The sequence below is a fragment of the Triturus cristatus genome, chromosome 3_1 (genome assembly GCF_964204655.1).
Source record: "Triturus cristatus chromosome 3_1, aTriCri1.1, whole genome shotgun sequence".
Lineage (NCBI taxonomy): Eukaryota > Metazoa > Chordata > Amphibia > Caudata > Salamandridae > Triturus > Triturus cristatus.
Window position 1 is genome coordinate 500,455,107 of NC_140583.1, and position 26,436 is coordinate 500,481,542.

The 26,436-nt window shown below is 44.0% G+C and overlaps 1 protein-coding gene across 3 annotated transcripts in view; it reads left to right on the forward strand.

Annotated features, from left to right (window-relative positions):
* The first annotated feature begins 13,044 nt into the window (after positions 1-13,044).
* The window catches only part of FES (FES proto-oncogene, tyrosine kinase), a 580,113-nt gene continuing 566,721 nt past the window's right edge, over positions 13,045-26,436 (forward strand). Inside the window, exon 1 of one of the 3 annotated variants that reach the window (XM_085644363.1) lies at positions 13,045-13,431. The gene's annotated coding sequence lies outside the window, so the exon portion shown is untranslated. Of the gene's footprint in view, positions 13,432-13,702; positions 13,888-26,436 lie in introns of those variants that run through there. The other 2 variants (XM_085644367.1, XM_085644366.1) reach the window with 2 other exon arrangements.

Sequence of the window (26,436 nt, forward strand, 5' to 3'; positions counted from 1 at the left end):
TTGTGAGAGCTCTGGCAATGCGTCAGTACTGGGATACTAATACGTAGAGGTGCATTGTGAGTGCTCTGTCAATGCGTCAGTACTGGGATACTAATACGTAGAGGTGCATTGTGAGAGCTCTGTCAATGCGTCAGTACTGGGATACTAATACTTAGAGGTGCATTGTGAGAGCTCTGTCAATGCGTCAGTACTGGTATACTAATACTTAGAGGTGCATTGTGAGAGCTCTGTCAATGCGTCAGTACTGGGATACTAATACGTAGAGGTGCATTGTGAGTGCTCTGTCAATGCGTCAGTACTGGGATACTAATACGTAGAGGTGCATTGTGAGAGCTCTGTCAATGCGTCAGTACTGGGATACTAATACGTAGAGGTGCATTGTGAGAGCTCTGTCAATGTGTCAGTACTGGGATACTAATAATTAGAGGTGCATTGTGAGAGTTCCGCCAATGCGTCAGTACTGGTATACTAATACTTAGAGGTGCATTGTGAGAGCTCTGTCAATGCGTCAGTACTAGGATACTAAAAAAAGATGAAAATCAGGATAGAGGAGCATTGTGAGAGCTCTGTCAATGCGTCAGTACTGGGATACTAATACTTAGAGGAGAATTGTGAGGGTTCTGTCAATGCGTCAGTACTGGGTTACTAATACTCATAGGTGCTTTGTGAGAGCTCTGTCAATGCGTCAGTACTGCGATACTAATACTCAGAGGTGCATTGTGAGAGCTCTGTCAATGCGTCAGTACTGGTATACTAATACTTAGAGGAGAATTGTGAGAGCTCTGTCAATGCGTCAGTACTGGGATACTAATACGTAGAGGTGCATTGTGAGAGCTCTGTCAATGCGTCAGTACTGGGATACTAATATGTAGAGGTGCATTGTGAGAGCTCTGTCAATGCGTCAGTACTGGGATACTAATACTTAGAGGTGCATTGTGAGAGCTCTGTCAATGCGTCAGTACTGCTATACTAATACTTAGAGGTGCATTGTGAGAGCTCTGTCAATGCGTCAGTACTAGGATACTAAAAAAAGATGAAAATCAGGATAGAGGAGCATTGTGAGAGCTCTGTCAATGCGTCAGTACTGGGATACTAATACGTAGAGGTGCATTGTGAGAGCTCTGTCAATGCGTCAGTACTGGGATACTAATAATTAGAGGTGCATTGTGAGAGCTCTGTCAATGCGTCAGTACTGGGATACTAATACTTAGAGGTGCATTGTGAGAGCTCTGTCAATGCGTCAGTACTGGTATACTAATACGTAGAGGAGCATTGTGAGAGCTCTGTCAATGCGTCAGTACTGGGATACTAATACTTAGAGGAGAATTGTGAGGGTTCTGTCAATGCGTCAGTACTGGGTTATAATACTCAGAGGTGCTTTGTGAGAGCTCTGTCAATGCGTCAGTACTGGGATACTAATACTCAGAGGTGCATTGTGAGAGCTCTGTCAATGCGTCAGTACTGGGATACTAATACGTAGAGGTGCATTGTGAGTGCTCTGTCAATGTGTCAGTACTGGGATACTAATACGTAGAGGTGCATTGTGAGGGCTCTGTCAATGCGTCAGTACTGGGATACTAATACGTAGAGGTGCATTGTGAGAGCTCTGTCAATGCGTCAGTACTGGGATACTAATACGTAGAGGTGCATTGTGAGTGCTCTGTCAATGTGTCAGTACTGGGATACTAATACTCAGAGGTGCATTGTGAGAGCTCTGTCAATGCGTCAGTACTGGGATACTAATACGTAGAGGTGCATTGTGAGTGCTCTGTCAATGTGTCAGTACTGGGATACTAATACGTAGAGGTGCATTGTGAGGGCTCTGTCAATGCGTCAGTACTGGGATACTAATACTTAGAGGTGCATTATGAGAGCTCTGTCAATGCGTCAGTACTGGTATACTAATACTTAGAGGTGCATTGTGAGAGCTCTGTCAATGCGTCAGTACTGGGATACTAATACGTAGAGGTGCATTGTGAGAGCTCTGTCAATGCGTCAGTACTGGGATACTAATACGTAGAGGTGCATTGTGAGAGCTCTGTCAATGTGTCAGTACTGGGATACTAATAATTAGAGGTGCATTGTTAGAGTTCCGTCAATGCGTCAGTACTGGTATACTAATACTTAGAGGTGCATTGTGAGAGCTCTGTCAATGCGTCAGTACTAGGATACTAAAAAAAGATGAAAATCAGGATAGAGGAGCATTGTGAGAGCTCTGTCAATGCATCAGTACTGGGATACTAATACTTAGAGGTGCATTGTGAGAGCTCTGTCAATGCGTCAGTACTGGGATACTAATACTTAGAGGTGCATTGTGAGAGCTCTGTCAATGCGTCAGTACTAGGATACTAAAAAAAGATGAAAATCAGGATAGAGGAGCATTGTGAGAGCTCTGTCAATGCGTCAGTACTGGGATACTAATACTTAGAGGAGAATTGTGAGGGTTCTGTCAATGCGTCAGTACTGGGTTATAATACTCAGAGGTGCTTTGTGAGAGCTCTGTCAATGCGTCAGTACTGGGATACTAATACTCAGAGGTGCATTGTGAGAGCTCTGTCAATGCGTCAGTACTGGGATACTAATACGTAGAGGTGCATTGTGAGTGCTCTGTCAATGTGTCAGTACTGGGATACTAATACGTAGAGGTGCATTGTGAGTGCTCTGTCAATGCGTCAGTACTGGGATACTAATACGTAGAGGTGCATTGTGAGAGCTCTGTCAATGCGTCAGTACTGGGATACTAATACTTAGAGGTGCATTGTGAGAGCTCTGTCAATGCGTCAGTACTGGTATACTAATACTTAGAGGTGCATTGTGAGAGCTCTGTCAATGCGTCAGTACTGGGATACTAATACGTAGAGGTGCATTGTGAGAGCTCTGTCAATGCGTCAGTACTGGGATACTAATACGTAGAGGTGCATTGTGAGAGCTCTGTCAATGTGTCAGTACTGGGATACTAATAATTAGAGGTGCATTGTGAGAGTTCCGTCAATGCGTCAGTACTGGTATATTAACACTTAGAGATGCATTGTGAGAGCTCTGTCAATGCGTCAGTACTAGGATACTAAACAAAGATGAAAATCAGGATAGAGGAGCATTGTGAGAGCTCTGTCAATGCGTCAGTACTGGGATACTAATACTTAGAGGAGAATTGTGAGGGTTCTGTCAATGCGTCAGTACTGGGTTACTAATACTCAGAGGTGCTTTGTGAGAGCTCTGTCAATTTGTCAGTACTGGGATACTAATACTCAGAGGTGCATTGTGAGAGCTCTGTCAATGCGTCAGTACTGGTATACTAATACTTAGAGGTGCATTGTGAGAGCTCTGTCAATGCGTCAGTACTGGGATACTAATACGTAGAGGTGCATTGTGAGAGCTCTGTCAATGCGTCAGTACTGGGATACTAATACGTAGAGGTGCATTGTGAGAGCTCTGTCAATGCGTCAGTACTGGGATACTAATACTTAGAGGTGCATTGTGAGAGCTCTGTCAATGCGTCAGTACTGCTATACTAATACTTAGAGGTGCCTTGTGAGAGCTCTGTCAATGCGTCAGTACTAGGTTACTAAAAAAAGATGAAAATCATGATAGAGGAGCATTGTGAGAGCTCTGTCAATGCGTCAGTACTGGGATACTAATACGTAGAGGTGCATTGTGAGAGCTCTGTCAATGCGTCAGTACTGGGATACTAATAATTAGAGGTGCATTGTGAGAGCTCTGTCAATGCATCAGTACTGGGATACTAATACTTAGAGGTGCATTGTGAGAGCTCTGTCAATGCGTCAGTACTTGTATACTAATACTTAGAGGTGCATTGTGAGAGCTCTGTCAATGCGTCAGTACTGGTATACTAATACGTAGAGGAGCATTGTGAGAGCTCTGTCAATGCGTCAGTACTGGGATACTAATACTTAGAGGAGAATTGTGAGGGTTCTGTCAATGCGTCAGTACTGGGTTATAATACTCAGAGGTGCTTTGTGAGAGCTCTGTCAATGCGTCAGTACTGGGATACTAATACTCAGAGGTGCATTGTGAGAGCTCTGTCAATGCGTCAGTACTGGTATACTAATACTTAGAGGAGAATTGTGAGAGCTCTGTCAATGCGTCAGTACTGGGATACTAATACGTAGAGGTGCATTGTGAGAGCTCTGTCAATGCGTCAGTACTGGGATACTAATACTTAGAGGTGCATTGTGAGAGCTCTGTCAATGCGTCAGTACTGCTATACTAATACTTAGAGGTGCATTGTGAGAGCTCTGTCAATGCGTCAGTACTGGGATACTAATACTTAGAGGTGCATTGTGAGAGCTCTGTCAATGCGTCAGTACTGGTATACTAATACTTAGATGAGAATTGTGAGAGCTCTGTCAATGCGTCAGTACTGGGATACTAATACGTAGAGGTGCATTGTGAGAGCTCTGTCAATGCGTCAGTACTGGGATACTAATACGTAGAGGTGCATTGTGAGAGCTCTGTCAATGCGTCAGTACTGGGATACTAATACTTAGAGGAGAATTGTGAGGGTTCTGTCAATGCGTCAGTACTGGGTTACTAATACTCAGAGGGGCTTTGTGAGAGCTCTGTCAATGCGTCAGTACTGGTATACTAATACTTAGAGGAGAATTGTGAGAGCTCTGTCAAAGTGTCAGTACTGGTATACTAATACTCAGAGGTGCATTGTGAGAGCTCTGTCAATGCGTCAGTACTGGGATACTAATACTTAGAGGACAATTGTGAGGGTTCTGTCAATGCGTCAGTACTGGGTTACTGATACTCAGAGGTGCTTTGTTAGAGCTCTGTCAATGCGTCAGTACTGGGATACTAATACTCAGAGGTGCATTGTGAGAGCTCTGTCAATGCGTCAGTACTGGGATACTAATACTTAGAGGTGCATTGTGAGAGCTCTGTCAGTGCGTCAGTAATGCTATACCAATACTTAGAGGACAATTGTGAGGGTTCTGTCAATGCGTCAGTACTGGGTTACTAATACTCAGAGGTGCTTTGTTAGAGCTCTGTCAATGCGTCAGTACTGGTATACTAATACTCAGAGGTGCATTGTGAGAGCTCTGTCAATGCGTCAGTACTGGGATACTAATACAAGATGCAAGTCAGGGCAGAGGTGCATTGTGAGAGCTTTGTCAATGAGTCAGTACTGGGATACTAATACTTAGAGATGCATTGTGAGAGCTCTGTCAATGCGTCAGTACTGGGATACTAAAAAAAGATGAAAATCAGGATAGAGGAGCATTGTGAGAGCTCTGTCAATGCATCAGTACTGGTATACTAATACTTAGAGGGGAATTGTGAGAGCTCTGTCAATGCATCAGTACTGGTATACTAATACTTAGAGGGGAATTGTGAGAGCTCTGTCAATGCATCAGTACTGGGTTACTAATACTTAGAGGTGCATTGTGAGAGCTCTGTCAATGCATCAGTACTGAGATACTAATACTTACAGGTGCATTGTGAGAGCTCTGTCAATGCTTCAGTACTGAGATACTAATACTTAGAGGGGAATTGTGAGAGCTCTGTCAATGCGTCAGTACTGGTATACTAATACTTAGAGGGGAATTGTGAGAGCTCTGTCAATGCATCAGTACTGGGTTACTAATACTTAGAGGTGCATTGTGAGAGCTCTGTCAATGCATCAGTACTGAGATACTAATACTTACAGGTGCATTGTGAGAGCTCTGTCAATGCTTCAGTACTGAGATACTAATACTTAGAGGTGCATTGTGAGAGCTCTGTCAATGCATCAGTACTGGTATACTAATACTTAGAGGTGCATTGTGAGAGCTCTGTCAATGCATCAGTACTGGGATACTAATACTTAGAGGTGCATTGTGAGAGCTCTGTCAATGCATCAGTACTGGGATACTAATACTTAGAGGTGCATTGTGAGAGCTCTGTCAATGCGTCAGTACTAGGATACTAAAAAAAGATGAAAATCAGGATAGAGGAGCATTGTGAGAGCTCTGTCAATGCGTCAGTACTGGGATACTAATACTTAGAGGTGCATTGTGAGAGCTCTGTCAATGCGTCAGTACTGGTATACTAATACGTAGAGGTGCATTGTGAGAGCTCTGTGAATGCATCAGTACTGGGATACTAATACGTAGAGGTGCATTGTGAGAGCTCTGTCAATGCATCAGTACTGGGATACTAATACAAGATGCAAGTCATTCTGAGGGCTAATTTAAAACCTTAGTGCTGGGAAATAGTATCAAAAATGCAGGATAAGACATAGATGCGCTGAGAGAGACTAACAAATGTTTCAGTATTTAGAGTTCACTGGACGATATAAGTTGGGATACAGGTGTTTTAAGAGCGCTGAAGATGTCTCCGTACGGGTAAATTAGTTTATGTCCAGTCAAGAAATAATTCCAATGCGTGAGCTTCTGTTGACGCCGATATATAAAATGCAAGACTCGCGGTGCATTGTGAGAGCTCTTGGATAGCTTGTTGTTGGAACAGTCAAGAAACATGATCCTATGTGGAGTGTTATGTGTATTGATGAGTTTGCTGAAGTACTTTGCTGCTTTCATTGTACTAGATGATTGGTTGACATAACTTGGGCTATGCACATTTTTCTAGATAGCATCACTATGCGTGCAGTAGTGTATGACAGCTAATGACCTGGAAATTGATGCTATCTAGAAAAATGTGCATAGACCAAGTTATGGATAATCAATCATCTAGTCAATCATACCTGTGTGAAACAATGTATGGGAAATGTTACGCAACAAGGACTACAAGGTGAAGGTAGCACATGCCATCCATACAAGCGGGCAGTATATTTTAGGAGTGCTTGGTCCGGAAAAACACAAACTCACAATTCAAAACGTTTCACACTGGTTGGGGTTGGCTTTATTAATAAAAAAGTATTTCTACCTAAACAAACCCCTTTTAGCATAATTATTTATGGGGCAAACCATAACGCTCTAACCTATGCCTTGCAGTTTACATGCAGCTCCTTGATGACAGTTCATAGCTCACTGTGCCATATTAGGATTGTAACTTGTGAACTGCAGGTAACACAAGGATCTCTGTGACAAAAGTAGTAATGCACTGAACTATCTACATAAAACACAATTCTGGAAACTGCATGAAACTACAAGTTTTACAGCAGCCCTCTGCACTGCTTTATTATGAGTCAAAATTGCCACTAGACAAAAAGGTTTCTCTTCCCCTTTGAGAACTGTGTTGGGTAAACCAGGGAGGGGGTGTTAGGGAGCCACTCCTCCCGATGTCTTCCGAATCAGGAAACTCTTTTCTTTTTTTAAAGCAACACCTATCTCTTTAAGGAACACATGCTTCTCAGCAATGTCAACACAGGGATGGTAGCTGGCTGTTCCTTGCAGGCCACCATCCCTGTCCTTGTAGCCATTCACAACGGGATGCAATTAGCGATTGCGATCATTCGAAGAGATTCATGTATACTTCAATATTTCCATGCAATGGTGTTTCTTTAAATAAAACATTGTATAACTGCCATCAAACACTCCATGTTTAGGTTAAGGGAGGGGTCCACAAGCCTAAACAACTTGATTCATTAAAGATTGGCTACCACATATAGAATTCTCAAACCCCAGTGAAACATTTCTAGTGAACCTGTAAACAGGGGGCAGAGCAGGCTGGGCCATTGAGGACGTAGAGCTCTGGCAACTGTGTGCTAAGATGCACGACTGGCTGTGTGGGGGGCAATGTGGGCTGCTCCCGGTACTTTTCAACTTTCTGCCTTTCCCCTGTGACGATTATTAGGTGGTCCTGGAAGCGAGCACTTTCGGTAATAGCTGTATAATCCCAGATGGAGCATGTGATACTAGAAAGCCCTAGACTGGCCGAATTCTGAAGCAAGACTCTGGCCTTCTTAGAACTAGAAGGTGAAATTGAATTTTCAACTAAGACGTCACTACAGGGATTACCCACCCGGTGGTCACCACATTAGAGGCGGCAGGACGATTTAAGAGCTGAAAGTAGAAAATCCCTCCCTCGCTCACCGAATGGGTTGTGAGGATGGAACTCGTGGCCGAATGTGAGCAGCGCTATCTTCTCTGGTGGGCTCATGACTAAAATAGAAAGAAAATGTGTGCTGGGGCTTGGATGAAACCAGGACTTGGCAACAATATAGACCCCAAAGATGACAAATATCCATTACAATTACAAAGCAAAAACATCAACTAAACACTGTCCCTTTATCTTCTGTCTCTTTCCATTATATACTACTGCCAGGTGGTAGAGAGAGGGTGAACAAATAAATACACATAATGGAGTAGTTTGGTACAATTGTAATGGGAATATATGGATGTTATATCACAATGTCATAGGACTGTATTTTTAATTATGTAGGTCAGTCAACGTTGTAGATAAACCTGTGTCTAAGAAAAATAAATTTAAGAAATACTTGAGTTGTGTAGCTCTGAAGCAGAATATTTCACCGGCAAAGGGGGTGGCTGGTGAATCTAAGAGAGCTGGTAGAATAAAAGAATTCCTGTGTGGTAGAATCCAAAGAAGCAGATCAGATTAGATACCACCGGAAGTGAGAGGGCAGAAAATGCAAAAAGAACAAGGGAACCTCAAGGGACAAGAGAGCGAGAATTCAGTGAGAAGCAGTGGGACAGAAGGTAAGAAAACGCTGATAAAATAAAGATATTGCCCACTCAGCCCCTCTTACATTAGCCCATCAGATATTCTATGGTTTCCATGTTACCTGAGGGTACTGATCAATTCAGTACACATGAACCCATGACGTGGTAGAGTCAGAACGTCAAAAATTAATGCAGCAAACAGAATTTGCATGGCTGCATCACGAGGAATCAAAACTCCCTAAAACAGCCACAAAGAGCAAGTATTGTCAGTGAGCTCTCAGCACACCTACACCTACACCTTTGTCATCTTTGCATATATTGCAATTTTTAAACCACATTGTTTATTGTGTTTGAATAATATTCTTATACTCCTGATGAAGACCCTTCAAATAATGTCCTGAGGGTTGCAGCTCCTCAACAACATTCCACAGCATGAAGATACAATGTCTACGTGGATAAACAATCACCAAAATCTAATCAAAATGACAAAAAAAATTACTGGATACTAAATTGTTTGACATTATTTATAGAGTTTACTCTATTATAACTCATTCAATTAGAGTTGTGATATCTTGATCCTCATGATCTAACAAAAATCTAAACACTAAAAGGGTTTTATTATTTCTTTTAAACAAAACTGATTCTATTGTCATATACACACTACTTTGAAAAATATACTTTTTTAAAGAAACTGAGTTATTCAATTTCCACTGACCAAATTCAGTTTTTAATTTTGTGATTGTTTTTATTACTCACTATAAACTGTAAAGAATAACTTGGTATGATCAACACACACAAGACAACACAATTTTGTGCCACACGCCCAGAATGCATGAACATACTTTCCATGTAGAACTAACATCTGTTGCAGATATAATTAGAGGCATGCCTGGCTAGCCTCTTATGCTTAAAGAAATACCTGACAGAGGTTTTTACTATCTACAATTTTATTTCCTTATCTCATAGGTCAACAGGGTGTTCCTTTCACTGTATAATCTGGCAAAATTGTGGCATCTTTGGTACAGTGTATGTATCCATGGAGTTACCCTCAATTACCTACTGATAGCAACCTATGGTGTATTGGTGATCATCTGTGGTACAGTATTTGCCACCCTGGCACAATGGTGTCTTTAGCAAATCTTGTGCATCTTTTGTATAATGGTGGCCATCACTGTGATAGACATGTTATCTCTAGCAGAATAGCAGCTCTGAGATAAAGTGACGGATGGAATGCTTGAATTCATCTCAACAACAGCGAATTACTGTGCCATAAGGGGAATAACACTGGCCAAATATATAAGAAGTCATCACAGACATAGCAGTATACCTGGCATAATGTAGCCACCCTGGTCTTAGGATGTGCATTCTTGGTTCATAGTGGGTAAACCTGACATTGAACGCCTATCCTTGGCTTATTGAGGGCACATGATGGTTATACGTGGGCATGCAAGGCAGAAACTGCCCATGTCAATATCTAAGCTCTTGAATTCAACAAGCTGATATTTATGGATGAAGTTAATGTTTTTAATAAACATGTCATCTCATATGTGGGAACCATAAAGGTAATCCATACATAAGCATTTATTAGGGAAAATTTTATTTACAAACCAACCAAACTAAAAGAAGGTGCTTGGGCGTAAAGTATGTGTATTTTCTAAAAATGGCGGGTTGACGAATGTCATTCATTTTGCTAAAAGTGGATGCTAGTATTTGAAGCAAAAATGGGTGTACTTCCAGAAAGTGTTAGGATGATGTTTGGGGTCGAAAAAATTGCACCTCCATATTTGTTATTTTATTGACTCATGCTAGGCTATGTACCGTTATTACCAAAATGATAGCACTGGTGAATTAAGGCACACACTGTTATTAAACAAATCAACTGGAAGCAATTTCTCATTTGTACTGACAATGGCTACTGATTACATCATTATCATCACTACTGGTGTGAGGCATGAATCTGACCAGTAATGTAACCTAAGGGGTGTGTCTGTTGTTTGAACCTGTAAGATCGCTGTAACCTGAATGTTATCTTATAATGTTTGAGAATGTGAGATGCATGTAACCTGAGGAGTAGCTCTGCTAACTGCAGTCTGAGAGTGTAAGATCTGTAAAAGGTGTATTCTTTCCTTTCCCCATCCAAGTAGACTCTTGGTAATAATATTCGATGGCGAGTCTACTTGAAAGATGCAGGATGGAGAAGAAATACAAGTAAGCAGAAGGTAGAAGTGACGGAAAGTCCTACAAACTTCTTGAAAGCTTACAGTATAAATTATCCATATTATTTAACTCTTGGTAAAATCAAATCGTTTTTTACCAGTTTTTAGAGAAAATATGCTGAAATATTGCCCTATTTTTAATTTTTGTTAAAGTTTTTAGTGAGGAGTGAACCCCAAAAATGCATAGAGAGGTGAGCTTGCTTGACTTGCATATAAATCCCGTGGTTTTTTAACATTGTGCTTCAAATGCCAGATTGACCCATTTTAACTCATGGTTGGTGAAGGTTGTAGTGGCTCTTTACACCCCACCACTTTGAGAGCCAATGGATCCTTCCCATTACCTACAATCTGAGGTCCAGGTTACGAGTTGGGAGATGCCTGCACAAGAAACTTCAGTTGGTTTGACCTGCAGAAATCAGCAGTGGGGGTATATTTATCAAGGGCCGCACAAGTCTTTCTTCCTCTTTGGCCTTTTCCTCGCAAGTTGCAGGCTAGGGAGCTGGTTTTAAAGTTGAAGCATGAAAGCCCTCTATTAGTAACCTGTTACTGAATCACAAAATGGACTTTTTATATAATGAAAAGCAAACTCCGAATCGGAGCATTTGGGACCATAAAAATGCTTTGTACATCTGGTACTTAACCTCAACTTGCAATCAGGCCCTTAGTAGGCTGCTTCAGTGCAAATTTTTAGTTTAAATGTGACAAAAGTTGGCACTGATTTCGGAACCGATTCTCAGTCCCAGTCCAATTTATAATAGAGAAAAAAATTACAAACTTCCAAACATGCCACATGTCATTGAAAAATGGCTAAAAGGGTGAGAGTGCCAGAGAATTGGGCTGAGAAGGAGAAAAGCCAGAGAGTGAGGCTAGAGAAGGTGAGGCAGGAAATTAAACAGGGCAGGAGGAAAGAGAAAGTCACAGAAGGCAAGGGGAAAGCAGCACTGCCAAGTGTCACGCATCCCAGGTTAGACAAGCGCTTTTGAGTGCAGATCTCCGCATCACCGCACTGAAATGCTGTGTCGCGCCATTTTTATAGCTCCTTTGTGCCTTCACATTGCTCCAGGTACTCTCTTCATGGCAGTGTGCCAGGCAGTGCGAGGCCCTCTGTCTCCGAGGTGGAAGAGAGGCGTAGCAAAGCGCGAGCAGAGATCTCCGTGTGTTTTTGCTGGAGGCGGTGCCCGTGCCCTCTACTGCTGGATTTAATACCGAGGTGAATGTGTGCTCAACACTGACTTTTTCTTGTACGTTTAAAAAAAGTTATTGCTTGCTGCGTTTTAATGAGTAACTCATCAATCCACCTGAAGTTGGAATATACCGTGTTTTAATTAGATTACTTTACATCATCACGTCTGGCTAGTGTTTCTTTTAAATAATGTTGCAGCGCTGGGAGCATGTTTATGTATGAACATGGTTCCGAGCACACAACAACCATGTGTGTGAAACTATAATTGTTCTGTTAATTTTACAGCGAAAAAAAATACGAAATTGCAAATGGCAACACCTAGTCTGAACAGCAGTATAACCTAGCAGAGAATAAAGATCATAAAAGGAGGGTGTTCTTCTCTGGTCTTTGAAAATGTGGTCACAGACACCAGGGTTGACCTATCTACTTTGCCATCACTCAGCATCAGCAAACACGATGCTGCATCTACCCCCTCAACTCCTTACAAACACGCTTGCTTATGCCTGGACTTAAAGTAAAGTGTAGCCAGGGTGGCATTATGTACCACTTTAATCCCGTGCCGCGTTTGTAGTCTCCGGTAATCTTTAAAAACGAAACTACGTGCCCCATAATGCAGCTTTGATGTTGGCTAAAAACCCTAGTAATATCTGAAGGCGTCACCCAATCATTTCTGCAATATATCTCATTAATTGAGCATTACTACGTGCCTCTACTCGTGCTAAAGTGTCACTGCTGATTTAGCAGTGCTAAAGCATGTGAATGTCACATTCAAACATACCCGAAACATGGAAATGTCACACACAAGCAGTCTCAAAACTTTGCAGCTATGGAAAGAGGGGAGAGTGGAAGGGACTGAGCCTTTAGTGGGGAACAGAGGAGATCGAGACAGTGAGAGGAGAGAGATAAGTCAGCCAGGGTGAGTGAAGGAGTGAAGAAGAGAGTGAGAGAAGAAGTCCGAGAAAGGAAGGGACGCCACAGAGAGAACAAGGGTAGAAGCATGGAATGGGAATGAACAAGTGGGAAAGACTAAGGTGAGAAGCGCGGAGGCAGCGCGGCAGAAGAGTCCGGGAGGGGATAAGTGGCACTGGCACGGTAGAGGAGGAAGCAGGACTCTCGCATGAGACAGACGCGATTCTGGAGGAAGGGGAAGCCGCGCAGAGGTGCCACTTTCAGTCTGTCGCGAAGAGGAAGGACGCAGAGTGCGGGAGAGACCGTGGGATCCGGGGAGAGACTGCCGGAGCTGCGCACAGACTGTGATAGCTCTAGCGGGGCAGAGACTGCGCCTGGAGCCGCACACGGGCTACAAGAGCCTCCTGTGAGCTGAGTGACACCCTGAACAGGCGGGAGACGGTGAGGCTCGGGGTTTTCAGGAGAGACATTTGCACTTCAGCGACGAGCGCGAGGAGGTGCCCGAAGAGAAATCACCAACAAAGGAAATCGAAAGGTAAGTGACACTAGAACTCGATGAGTAGTGACACCCGATGGAGGCACGGGGAATAACGCTGAAGCCTGAGGGTGACACCGGAGCCCTGGGCTCTGGGTTCTGCAATCCCGCACCTCATAGTAAGGGTCTTTCATTTTACAGTCGACTGCATTTTGGGAGTTGTAGTTTCGCTTCTTCACAATGGAACCAAGCTGACTAACGCACTCGGAAATAATGTTTGTGGAAAAAAGTCTAACATGAAATGCGGCATCCCTGGTGACAGGAAGTAAGTGATAACCTGTGTGAGTGAGTGGCACCACGGCCGGAGAGGGAGCAGCAGCTGAGCGTAAAGGGTGCGGGGTGTGTCACACCCTGCTCGGAGAAGAGAGAGACGCAGGAACCAAGAGGTGAGGACGGATACTGGAGCACGGGGTGTGAACAGCCCTGCGAACCTTAGAGAGATGACACGTTCCAGAGGTGAGAGTAACCTATGCGAAAAATAGACGAGTGCTCCTTCGCCCGAAAGGTTAGTGCCACGGAGGCCCATGGGAGTCAGTAACACTGGGGCCCAAAGGTGCGAGCGACACCTGGACCCCGGAGATGAGTAGAAACCAGAGCCCAAGTGGTGAGGAGAGGAGCGATGGAGCTGTCTGCAGTGTGAGACACACCCAGGAACACATGGAGAGGAGGGGTGACCAGCTGGATGACACCGGGCTCGAGGAGGCAGCAGTAACATCCAGTGTTGGAGTGATAGTAGGGTTTTGTGGGAGGGCACGGGGTGAGTGAAACCAAGCCCAGAGTGGCACTGAGACCCGAAGTGTGAGCGATCAGCGGTTGACAGCAGACGAGTCAAAGGAGTGAGCAATACTGAGGGCGGGGATGACAGCAGCAGAGCCAGAGGGGTGAGTGATACTGAGGGCATGGATGACAGCAGCAGAGCCAGAGGGGTGAGTGATACTGAGGGCATGGATGACAGCAGCAGAGCCAGAGGGGTGAGTGATACTGAGGGCATGGATGACAGCAGCAGAGTCAGAGGGGTGAGGGATACCGAAGGCAAGGACGAAAGGAGCAGACCTAGAGGGTGAGTGATACTGCGAGGGGGGTGAGAGAAGCAGATCCAGAGGGGTGAGTGATACTGAGGGCAGGGATGAAAGCAGCAGAGCCAGAGGGGTGAGTGATACTGAGGGCGGGGATGACAGCAGCAGAGCCAGAGGGCTGAGTGATACTGAGGGCAGGAATGACAGCAGTAGAGCCAGAGGGGGGAGTGATACCGCGGGCATGGATGACAGCAGCAGAGTCAGAGGGGTGAGGGATACTGAGGGCATGGATGACCGCAGCTGAGCCAGAGGGGTGACTGATGCAGTGACAGGGGTAACAAAAGCAGACCCAGAGGGTGAGTGATACTGAAGGCAGGGATGAAAGGAGCAGACCCAAAGGGTGAGGGATACTGCGAGGGGGGGGTGAGAGAAGCAGACCAAGAGGGGTGAGTGATACTGAGGGTAGGGATTACAGCAGCAGACTCAGAGGGGTGAGGGATACTGAGGGCAGTGATGTCAGCAGCAGACTCAGAGGGGTGAGTGATACTGAGGGCATGGATGTCAGCAGCAGACTCAGAGGGGTGAGTGATACTGAGGGCATGGATGACAGCAGCAGAGCCAGAGGGGTGAGTGAAACTGAGGGCATGGATGTCAGCAGCAGACTCAGAGGGGTGAGTGATACTGAGGGCAGGGATGACAGAAGCAGATCCAGAGGGGCGAGTGATACTGAGGGCAGGGGTGAGAGAAGCAGACCCAGAGGAGTGAGTGATACTGAGGGCAGTGATGTCAGCGGCAGACTCAGAGGGGTGAGTGATACTGAGGGCATGGATGACAGCAGCAGAGCCAGAGGGGTGAGTGAAACTGAGGGCAGGGATGACAGCAGCAGAGCCAGAGGGGCGAGTGATACTGAGGGCAGGGGTGAGAGAAGCAGACCCAGAGGAGTGAGTGATACTGAGGGCAGTGATGTCAGCAGCAGACTCAGAGGGGTGAGTGATACTGAGGGCATGGATGACAGGAGCAGAGACAGAGGGGTGAGTGAAACTGAGGGCATGGATGTCAGAAGCAGCCTCAGAGGGGTGAGTGATACTGAGGGCAGGGATGACAGCAGCAGAGCCAGAGGGGTGAGTGATACTGAGGGCAGAAGTGACAGCAGCAGAGCCAGAGGGGTGAGGGATACCGAAGGCAAGGACAAAAGGAGCAGACCCAGAGGGTGAGTGATACTGCGAGAGGGGTGACAGCAGCAGAGCCAGAGGGCTGAGTGATACTGAGGACAGAAGTGACAGCAGCAGAGCCAGAGGGGTGAGTGATACTGAGGACAGAAGTGACAGCAGCAGAGCCAGAGGGCTGAGTGATACTGAGGGCATGGATGACAGCAGCAGAGTCAGAGGGGTGAGGGATACCAAAGGCAAGGACGAAAGGAGCAGACCTAGAGGGTGAGTGATACTGCGAGGGGGTGAGAGAAGCAGATCCAGAGGGGTGAGTGATACTGAGGGCAGGGATTACAGCAGCAGAGCCAGAGGGGTGAGTGATACTGAGGGCGGGGATGACAGCAGCAGAGCCAGAGGGCTGAGTGATACTGAGGGCAGGGATGACAGCAGTAGAGCCAGAGGGGGGAGTGATACTTAGGGCATGGATGACAGCAGCAGAGTCAGAGGGGTGAGGGATACTGAGGGCATGGATGACCGCAGCAGAGCCAGAGGGGTGACTGATGCAGTGACAGGGGTAACAAAAGCAGACCCAGAGGGTTAGTGATACTGAAGGCAGGGATGAAAGGAGCAGACCCAAAGGGTGAGGGATACTGCGAGGGGGGTGAGAGAAGCAGACCAAGAGGGGTGAGTGATACTGAGGGTAGGGATTACAGCAGCAGACTCAGAGGGGTGAGGGATACTGAGGGCAGTGATGTCAGCAGCAGACTCAGAGGGGTGAGTGATACTGAGGGCATGGATGACAGCAGCAGAGCCAGAGGGGTGAGTGAAACTGAGGGCATGGATGTCAGCAGCAGACTCAGAGGGGTGAGTGATACTGAGGGCAGGGATGACAGCAGCAGAGCCAGAGGGGCGAGTGATACTGAGGGCAGGAGTGAGAGAAGCAGACCCAGAGGAGTGAGTGATACTGAGGGCAGTGATGTCAGCGGCAGACTCAGAGGGGTGAGTGATACTGAGGGCATGGATGACAGCAGCAGAGCCAGAGGGGTGAGTGAAACTGAGGGCATGGATGTCAGCAGCAGACTCAGAGGGGTGAGTGATACTGAGGGCAGGGATGACAGCAGCAGACTCAGAGGGGTGAGGGATACTGCGAGGGGGGTGAGAGAAGCAGACCAAGAGGGGTGAGTGATACTGAGGGTAGGGATTACAGCAGCAGACTCAGAGGGGTGAGGGATACTGAGGGCTGTGATGTCAGCAGCAGACTCAGAGGGGTGAGTGATACTGAGGGCATGGATGACAGCAGCAGAGCCAGAGGGGTGAGTGAAACTGAGGGCATGGATGTCAGCAGCAGACTCAGAGGGGTGAGTGATACTGAGGGCAGGAATGACAGCAGCAGAGCCAGAGGGGCGAGTGATACTGAGGGCAGGGGTGAGAGAAGCAGACCCAGAGGAGTGAGTGATACTGAGGGCAGTGATGTCAGCGGCAGACTCAGAGGGGTGAGTGATACTGAGGGCATGGATGACAGCAGCAGAGCCAGAGGGGTGAGTGAAACTGAGGGCAGGGATGACAGCAGCAGAGCCAGAGGGGCGAGTGATACTGAGGGCAGGGGTCAGAGAAGCAGACCCAGAGGAGTGAGTGATACTGAGGGCAGTGATGTCAGCACAGACTCAGAGGGTTGAGTGATACTGAGGGCAGGGATGACCGCAGCAGAGCCAGAGGGGCGAGTGAAACTGAGGGCATGGATGTCAGCAGCAGACTCAGAGGGGTGAGTGATACTGAGGGCATGGATGACAGCAGCAGAGCCAGAGGGGTGAGTGAAACTGAGGGCATGGATGTCAGCAGCAGACTCAGAGGGGTGAGTGATACTGAGGGCAGGGATGACAGCAGCAGAGCCAGAGGGGCGAGTGATACTGAGGGCAGGGGTGAGAGAAGCAGACCCAAAGGAGTGAGTGATACTGAGGGCAGTGATGTCAGCAGCAGACTCAGAGGGGTGAGTGATACTGAGGGCATGGATGACAGCAGCAGAGCCAGAGGGGTGAGTGAAACTGAGGGCATGGATGTCAGCAGCAGACTCAGAGGGGTGAATGATACTGAGGGCAGGGATGACAGCAGCAGAGCCAGAGGGGTGAGTGATACTGAGGGTGGGGCGGCAGCAGCAGACTCAGAGGGGTGAGGGATAGTAGTATTACAGAGACTCACAGGCAATACATTGTACATGCCCTGCTCAACACATCTACGCATCATTGGCGTTTCCCAGTTGAAGCCCAGGGCTGTTCATCAGATCCAGTCTCTTCTTTTACTCCTGCCTCAGCACCAAGCCAGGACTGTGGGCAGGAGGAGATATGGCGAGTGTGATATATATGGTGCAGTCATAGCAGGGCAGAGATAGAGAGAGAGAACAAGCATTGACAATGCCAATCGGTCTGGCTTCTGAATAAAAGAGTCCTTTCTGTCATTGATGGGGTTGGTCACTCAGAAGTCATTAGACATGCACTCTGTCACTGATCTATGCACTTATGCACCATTCATTCACCCACTGATATATTCTTGCGTTCACCTTCTGACACAACCACAATAAAACACACAGAAACTCAGCAACTTAAAGTAAAAGAAAACAAGCCACTACATTGCAGAAGTTGCAAATACTGAATGCTTTCCTAATGTCCTGACTAGATTACTGTAATTCTATCTGGAACTTCCTCTATTTGAAATTCAGAAATTGCAATTAATCCAGAATTATACTTTCAGAATCCTATTTAGGTTTAAAGCTCGAGATTGTTATTGAGGTCCTGTCGACCCGTTAATTGGCTTACTGCGAAGGAGAGAAATGTATTTAAATCAATGTGTTTGGTTTATAAAGTTCTCTATACTGCACATGTTTTACATGTTCATTCTAGAATTCAACGGTATACTTCTAGGCATTTGTTAAGGAGTGCGAAGCACAATCTGTTAACAATTCTGAATTTAGTTGCAAAACTATCAAGGGTAAAGCCTTTTCAGTGGCTGCAGCAAGATACTATCATGTGTTAATTTAAAACGGTAATCTGACTATGGGAATCAATCTTCTTTTTTTTTCTTTCTTGACATGAGCATTATATTCATGTGGTCTTTTTAGCACCAAGAAACCCTATTGTGAGTGTATGTTGTGCTGTATCAATTCCTAAATACACATACAAAAGTAAACCTGCTGACATCTGAACGTTACAGACATATGGTTGCAATAGCAAAACTAAACAAATACATAACCTATCATTGTTTTAAAGCTCCAGCATGGCCGCCAGGTTTAGAACAGTGTCGGCCATTTTGGAATGGTAAAACAATAATACACTGTGGAGATCAGCATTCCATAACAGTCGCCTAGATTAGAGGAAGTGGGCACTTGAGATGTGGTGCACTGTAAATGAAATGAGTGGCAAGCAAGCAGCCCTTTAGCACTGCGTTAGGGGCTACAGTATCCTCTTAAGAATAATTGACATAAAAAGAAGAGAAGCAAAGAAATTATTGAGGAGCTATAAAAAGAGAAAATTGAAAAATAAAGGACTGGCCAACCAGCCTGGCCCCTGACACTGAAGAGCACACATTTTCAAGTGGATGTGCACATGTGATCAGAAAATTCGGTCATCCGCAAGTAAAAAGGAGTCCATGCATGATGTGGTTTGAACCATTACCCCATGCAGTATGCTGTCATGGATAGAAGAAGGGAATAAATGACACTGAGGCAGCTCAATGGTAGAAGAGAGTAGCCACAAGGGCCCTCTATGTAGATATACACATATTTGTATGGATATATATTTAATATTTAATGATTTTTGCTTAAATGCAAGCTCCTGCCTGACAGCTGCGGCTGTCGGGCCTTCTGAAGGGATTCTAGCCAGAATTATTACAATGCAAATCCTCTAAACGTAGGGTTTTCCAAATCGTCTACACCTAGGGTTTCTCAAACCACAATCCTTCCCTAAAGGTGATTTGTGAGATTTCAACAAAATACTCCACCCCTGTAAATAAGTACCTGGCAGTGCCCCACCCCTTGGATAATACTGAGATTGCAATTCAGACCCTTCAAATTTGGAGGGAAATTCGCACAATTATTTGTTAGGTGGTGTGTTTTTCATGGGAATATTTAGGTGGAAGGTTAGAAGCAGCACAGCTGTTGGGTTTTTTGGGTGATCAGGCTCTACCATGTTTGTCCCATTGAAATTCATTGTAGTGAAAGTCTTATTTTGAGGGTACAAAAGGGTGCTATAGAATTTATGATAAAAGGTTTTAGCCTCAAACCATTTGCTGGTGGTGCTATGCTAATTTAAAGTTTTATAGTGAGTTTTAAGGTGTTTTCACCATATGGAAAATGATAATACCCTGCCAGGATTTGATGAACTGTTTGAGAGAAAATGATTTTGAATTTACAGTAAGTGCTCTAGAAGCCAAACAAGGGTACAATTTCTCTAAATTTGCAAATGTCTTCCATAGCCACGTGAGGAAAAAGTACAGCCTGCTGAATAACACGTTATTCCAAAAGTAGCAGCAGGCTGTCTGATGTTACCTCATTGTTCCACTGCAAATTGCATGCAGAGTTGCAAGGAACAACTAATTTATGTGGATCAGGGGCTGCAGAGTTCAAATGTTTTCCTATAGAGGAGGCTGCAGTACATGAACAAAATGAAGGATTTTATTTTGGTAATTAATTCATGGTTAATGCTCTAGAAGAGTAAAACAAACATTGGCAAACCAATAGCTTTCGCCTTTGAGACTGGGGAGAAGCCCATGGGCAAGAGAGAGCAGAGGGAACAGGGAAAGAGAAGCTAACTAGGAAGACAGCTGGAAAACTCTTGCGAGTACCTAAACAGAAAGAAAAAAGCAGCCCCAAAAAAGCAAGCATTGGAAGGACACAGTAATGCATCCACGATTCAGTTGAAGGACAAACACAAGAACATAAAGGAAAGCATACACACACTAATGAATAAGAAGTAAGCCAATGAGTGATAATAAAGCCAACCAAAGGTAAGCAATGGTCAGGCATTAAGCCTACTGTAAGCTAACAATATTTGTGCAACAGACAGTGCCTGTCTTGTAGGCAGAACCTAATAAGGGGACATTTCCTATAGATTCTCGGACACCTTTCTCATCGAAGCATGTACTTCCAACACCATCAGCAACAATCTATCAGTTGATTTCCTAGTGGTTTACTGCAGTTTCACCACAGAGTTCTAATAAATTACTACAGTGACGACATTCTATATTCATGACAAAATGGAACATCGTCTTGCTGAATGGATGTTGAATTTAAAGCCTCTTCTGAAGTGAAGCTGAAGTGAATACACTTGAGGTGTTCCTGCAGAAGTGAAACCAACAAGCTAATAATATGAGAGGAGGTATAGATCTTTAGTCATTTATGTTAGACTATATTTTAAAGGGCTAAAAATAATGAATGAAATAAAAGTGCATTAGCTTCAAAATCATTTTTATTGTAAGTTAAATATGAGCATGATAACGCACCTTTTAAAATATCTGTTTATTTTGTATAACATGTTGCACTATATACCTTATAAAAGACTACATACAAAGGTTTTGAATTTAGACATATTTTATAATAAGTATCATTGGCAATTGTGGCTGCTACGGAATGGAGGTGGTGGGGAAGAGGAGGATAAAAACAATTAAAACATCACTTACCTGATGACGGCCGCAGCTTCTCCTCCATCCTCTTCTCTTCCTAGCTCCCGGCAACACGCAGACTCCCCTAAGCCAATCACGACGCTGCCGTCACCAGAATGACAGCAGCATCATGATTGCTCTGAGCTGCCTGGTTGGCCGCGCAGACAGTGCCTGGGAGCCTTGGGACTGTTCTTCACCCGGCTGTGCAACATAGCCACGAGAAATGCAAAGTTCGCATGGCTGTTTGGCCGGCCCAAGACGGACAGCCAAAATATCATGCGCATTTATGGCGCATACATATTTCCTCCTCCCTGTGAACCCACCCCACCCTAGCCCCGTAGCCCATACTAAAAGTAAAATAATAATAACGTTGTGTTTATTATAATTTTATTTTTCCTTTTTCCACTGCTCTGAGAGCCGTGGGGCGACGCTCCGCTGCTTTAGCGGTGGAGCCGCTGCTGAATATTGGATAATCAGACGGCTGCTGTCTTAAAACATAATCAGAACAGCCATGGACTACAAAAGACGTGATGCACTTTAAAATAAATAATATTAACAAATGAAAAGGGACGTTTTCTGTTACTAATTTATTTCGGGAATACGAACTACTTTCATGTACATGTTCAACACAGAAAAGTGAATGATTCTAAAGCTGTCTTCTGCAGCAGCACGTCTCCCAGTGCAGGTACATTCTAGGAACTAGATGAGCAATCGATTCCTTTATTAAAACTCTATGATCTTCACAGTCAGCTGTTAGTGGAATATGCATAGGAAGAGGTGTGGCGCTGCGGCCAGGGCGACTGACACCGGACGCTGGGGCTCACGGTTCGATCCCCGGCACCGGTGGCAGGTCAGCCCAGCACCATGTGACTCTGGGCAATAGCTCGCTTAATCTTCCCAACGGCACCCAGCGCCAGGATGCCGCCGGGTAGCTGTGCGCTTTACAAATACTAGATTTATAGTGATATGTGGGTTGTTGCTGAAATGGTGCTTGTCTCGGGCACTAGCTGTGAATCTCCTGGGTAGATATCAACCAGCTGGGAGCCAATCAAAATGAGCATTTTGAAAGTGTGCAGCTGTCCAGCAATATCATTTAAAACAAAACAACAATGTTGAATGAAACTTTGCAACAATAACATACACTGCCTAGATGAGTCCAGGCGACTATGGGCAGGGTTGATTGTTTCTTGCATTTTTGTCTCCTTTGGATATGTTTCAGGTTTTTCATTTTCTTACCCACTTTAGTGCAGTGGAGGACCCGTTGATGTTAACTGCACTACTTTTGCAGTGCCGTGGATGTCAATGGGTCACCCATCACACTGGAAAAGAAAAAGCTTCACCCGAAATATTTTCTTTTCTTAAATCAAAGTCAGGGTGGCAAGAGAATAGCATCCAGAATTTTTTTTTTTTTTTTTTTGTTTGTTTTGCTGTACACACAGTGTGCTGACGTCACAGAAAACATGTACAATAATGTGATATACAGTAACTCAATATTGTAAGATTAACACGCAAGTTAAAAAACAGTTGACATTTATTTTGTATAGAACATATAATACATCATGTTTAAAAATTGTAATCTGATCTAATCCCTATTTAGCATTGATCAGCACAATGGTTTTTATCACAAATACATATTCCAAATTAAAAATCTACAGAACAAACCATTAAATTAGATTGCATTCCATACACAAACATGAGACGGTCAACAAGATTTAAAATGAAATAAAAATAAAACAGCCCCGTTATGAACCCGCATAACAGAGAGAACACACCATGAAATAAGACACTACACTCTGTCTTCTGTTACACATCCAAATATTCTACTGGAAATTGACCACTTGTGGGATATAAAAACTTTTTATCTCTACATGTGGATATCCGGTTCTCTGGCTTGTGTCTGTCCTAAGCCTCGACGCGTTTCGATGGGCTTTCTTTTATGCCGCTATCTTTCTCAAGACCATTGATAGGGGTGTTCTTACTCAATGTTCATGAAATTACTCCTGTCTTGAAGAGAAAATTTATTTTAAATTATTATGTGGGTCAATACTTTGTCAATGTAAATTGTATTAATTTATCCTTGTCTATGTTCCTTGTTTTGCAGTCTAACATTTATCTGGTATAAAACTTGGTTATCTACCACTTATGTTCCTTACTGCCCCACCTCATTGGGGCCCACGAGTTTATGTTTGCTCCCCCCCCCTATGAATCGGAAGCCCCCTTTTCCCCTGTTTATTTGCTCACCCTCTTTTGGTTTTGATTTCAGCGACCTATATATTTTAATATTTCTCACCTTGATCTAATTTTCCTTTCCTTTTTTTCCTTTCGTATGGCCTGCTATGTATCAATAGGCACTATTTCCTTTCATGAAGTGAACTCATCTCGGCTCGTTTTATCACTTATCACAATCTGAAAAACACGAATCTTTAGTAATATAGGGTATATATCATACGGTAGCTACACTGTTTTAATAACCCCCCCTTTTTTTTATTTCGATAAAGAGTGAAATAATTCCCTACCTTTCTGATAGTTTCGTTATTGTACCCGCATTTACACCTTCGGTTAAACCTGAGGATCAGATCACGCGGGAAAGGCTTAAAAAGGACCGGAGCGGATAAAGCTTCCTTCGTATTTTTACAGCCCCCTTGTCCTGCAAATAAAAGGGTTGAATAAGACTTGTTTAGGTATCAGGAAACACTCATTGGGTCTACTCCCATACCCCCGTGCTACCGATGTGTCTGAATGGGAAAGATAAAGTTTCCCGATCCATTTTATGCCTCCTATTACTCTTACCTCTAGCGTGCTGGCTTTTTCGTAAATGCGGGGTAACTTCTTTGGATCTGCTTCCGCTGTTGTCTAATCCTGTCCCCTATTTGTTCTAAGTGCTATCTTGCCCTATAGGCCCGCGTTTCCATGTGACCCTGTTGGACCAATACTATCCCATTTGTGCCCCGGTTCACTCTTTTTTGTATTAACAGGCCTGCTGATACGCTGCTGCCTAAGTATTTTGTTCTATCTATACTACTATTATTCAATCCTATTAGGTAGACCAATCTAAGTTTGAATGCTATTGGTTCCCTAACCCACGTGATCGTCTTTCGGTCTCTGTATCCGAGTTATTTTTATCTTTATTCTTCCGTGTATCAATTACGTATTATTCACGGAATTCCAATTATTTCATTAAACCCTCATAGCATTTCTCTGAAGTATTGCTTTTATACTAGTTATACCTTGATTTATGTTTGTATTTGCCAAGCGTGTTCTTCGATCCTTTATCTTTCATTTTCATCCTCTCTATACTGATACTATTCAATACCGTTAGGAGGACCCCTATGAGCTCGGATACTATTGGTTCCCTTGAACACGTGGTCTACTCACAGCCTTTGTTTACACGATTTTTTTACTTTATTGTTCCATGTATAGCTTTACATATTGATTTCGGGATTCCCATTATATCATTAAACCATCATTGTATTGCTACGAAATGTCGCATATCTGCCTCTTTTTTTATATTTATATGTGCAAGGCATACTCTTATCTTTCTTTCTTATAGTCACTTCTGTTCACAGTTCCGTTGTCATTTGGGAGCATATAAATTATCATGATTGCCTCCCTGCTTTATCTAAGAACTATTCTTAATCTATTTCATTCTGTAAAGGCATATAAATTATCATGATTGCCTCCCTGCTTTATCTGAGATCTATTCTTAATCTATTTCATTCTGTAACGGGACTTGCGATCTTGTCTGTTGTGATCCTATGTTTCCTCTCCTGCCATTGTATCTTTCAGCATTGCTTTCCCACCATGCACTTAATTATTTCACATTCCTAGTTGGTTTTTTAAATAATTTTAATTGAGGAGACAGCACCCTGTCCCTCTCAGTCCTAGTTGAGATGACTTGTGTTGTTATATATCTGGATAGGGATTTTCCCCACCCCACCCTCTGTTGTATTATAGGTGATCGTCCCTCCTCCTAAATGCATGTGGCTGCATATTCTGAACGTGATTATTTATAGATCCCCTGGGGTCTAAGACTCACTGAAAACTGTCATGAACCCCCTATGTCTGGCTTTTAATGATACTCATCCAATCTTCCTTGGAATTTAACCCCTTATCAACTGTATTAAGGTAACACATGAACCACTGTTCACGTTGTTTTCTTCTTTTGGTCAGGTCACCTCCTCTCCTGTTGATCGTAATTTTTTCCAGTATGAACCATTGGAATTGATTATAATCATGTTTCCATTGTCCATAGTGGTCTGTGAGTGGAGCATTTTCTTTTTTATTTCTGATTGCAGACTTGTGCTCGATCAGGCGGGTGCGGAGTTCCCTACCTGTCTCGCCAACGTATCCTAATCCGCAGGGACAGATTACGAGATAAATGACGTTTTTACTGTGGCAATTGTTTAAAGATTTTGCCCATATCTGCTTGTTGTTGTACGTAATATTTTTTGTTTCAATACACTGTGTGCAGATTGAACACGTACCGCATTTGTAGTTGCCCTTTGCTTTCTCTCCTGCCAATGTAGTTTGGGTATTGTCAGTGTTTTTATATGTTTTCACTAAAGAGTTACGGATGGTTTTATTACGCCTAAATGAAAACAAGGGTTTTTCTAATTTCTTATCAGCTTCATGATTTAAGATTTTCCAATTTCTATTCACTATGTTCTTTACTCTGTTGCTCATATTTGAGAATTGTGATACAAAAACAATTCTGCCCGTTGATATGTCCTTTTTGTTTTTATTGGTTTCTAATAGACTTTCTCGATCGTAGAACCTTGCCCGTTTTAAGGAATGTTTGATTAACTTTCTAGGGTAACCTCTAGCTTTCAATTTCACTGTTAAAACTTCCGCATGACGATAAAAATCTTCCAACGCTGTACAATTGCGTCGTAGTCTCAGAAACTCCCCAAAGGGGATGTTGTCTTTCTGGGATCGCGGATGATTACTGTCATACGTTAGTAAAGTATTTTTATCAGTTGGTTTTGTAAACAACTCCATCTGTAGTACATTGGCCACGTTTTTTATTTTTATGTCCAAAAACTCTACATATGAATTGCTGTAGTGTGCTGTGAATTTGAGGTTTGGGTCACCCAGGTTGATCCATTCCAAAAAAGACTCTAATTCATGGCTCTCCCCGTTCCAGATGACGATGATATCATCTATAAAACGGTGCCAACCCTGAATATTTTCAA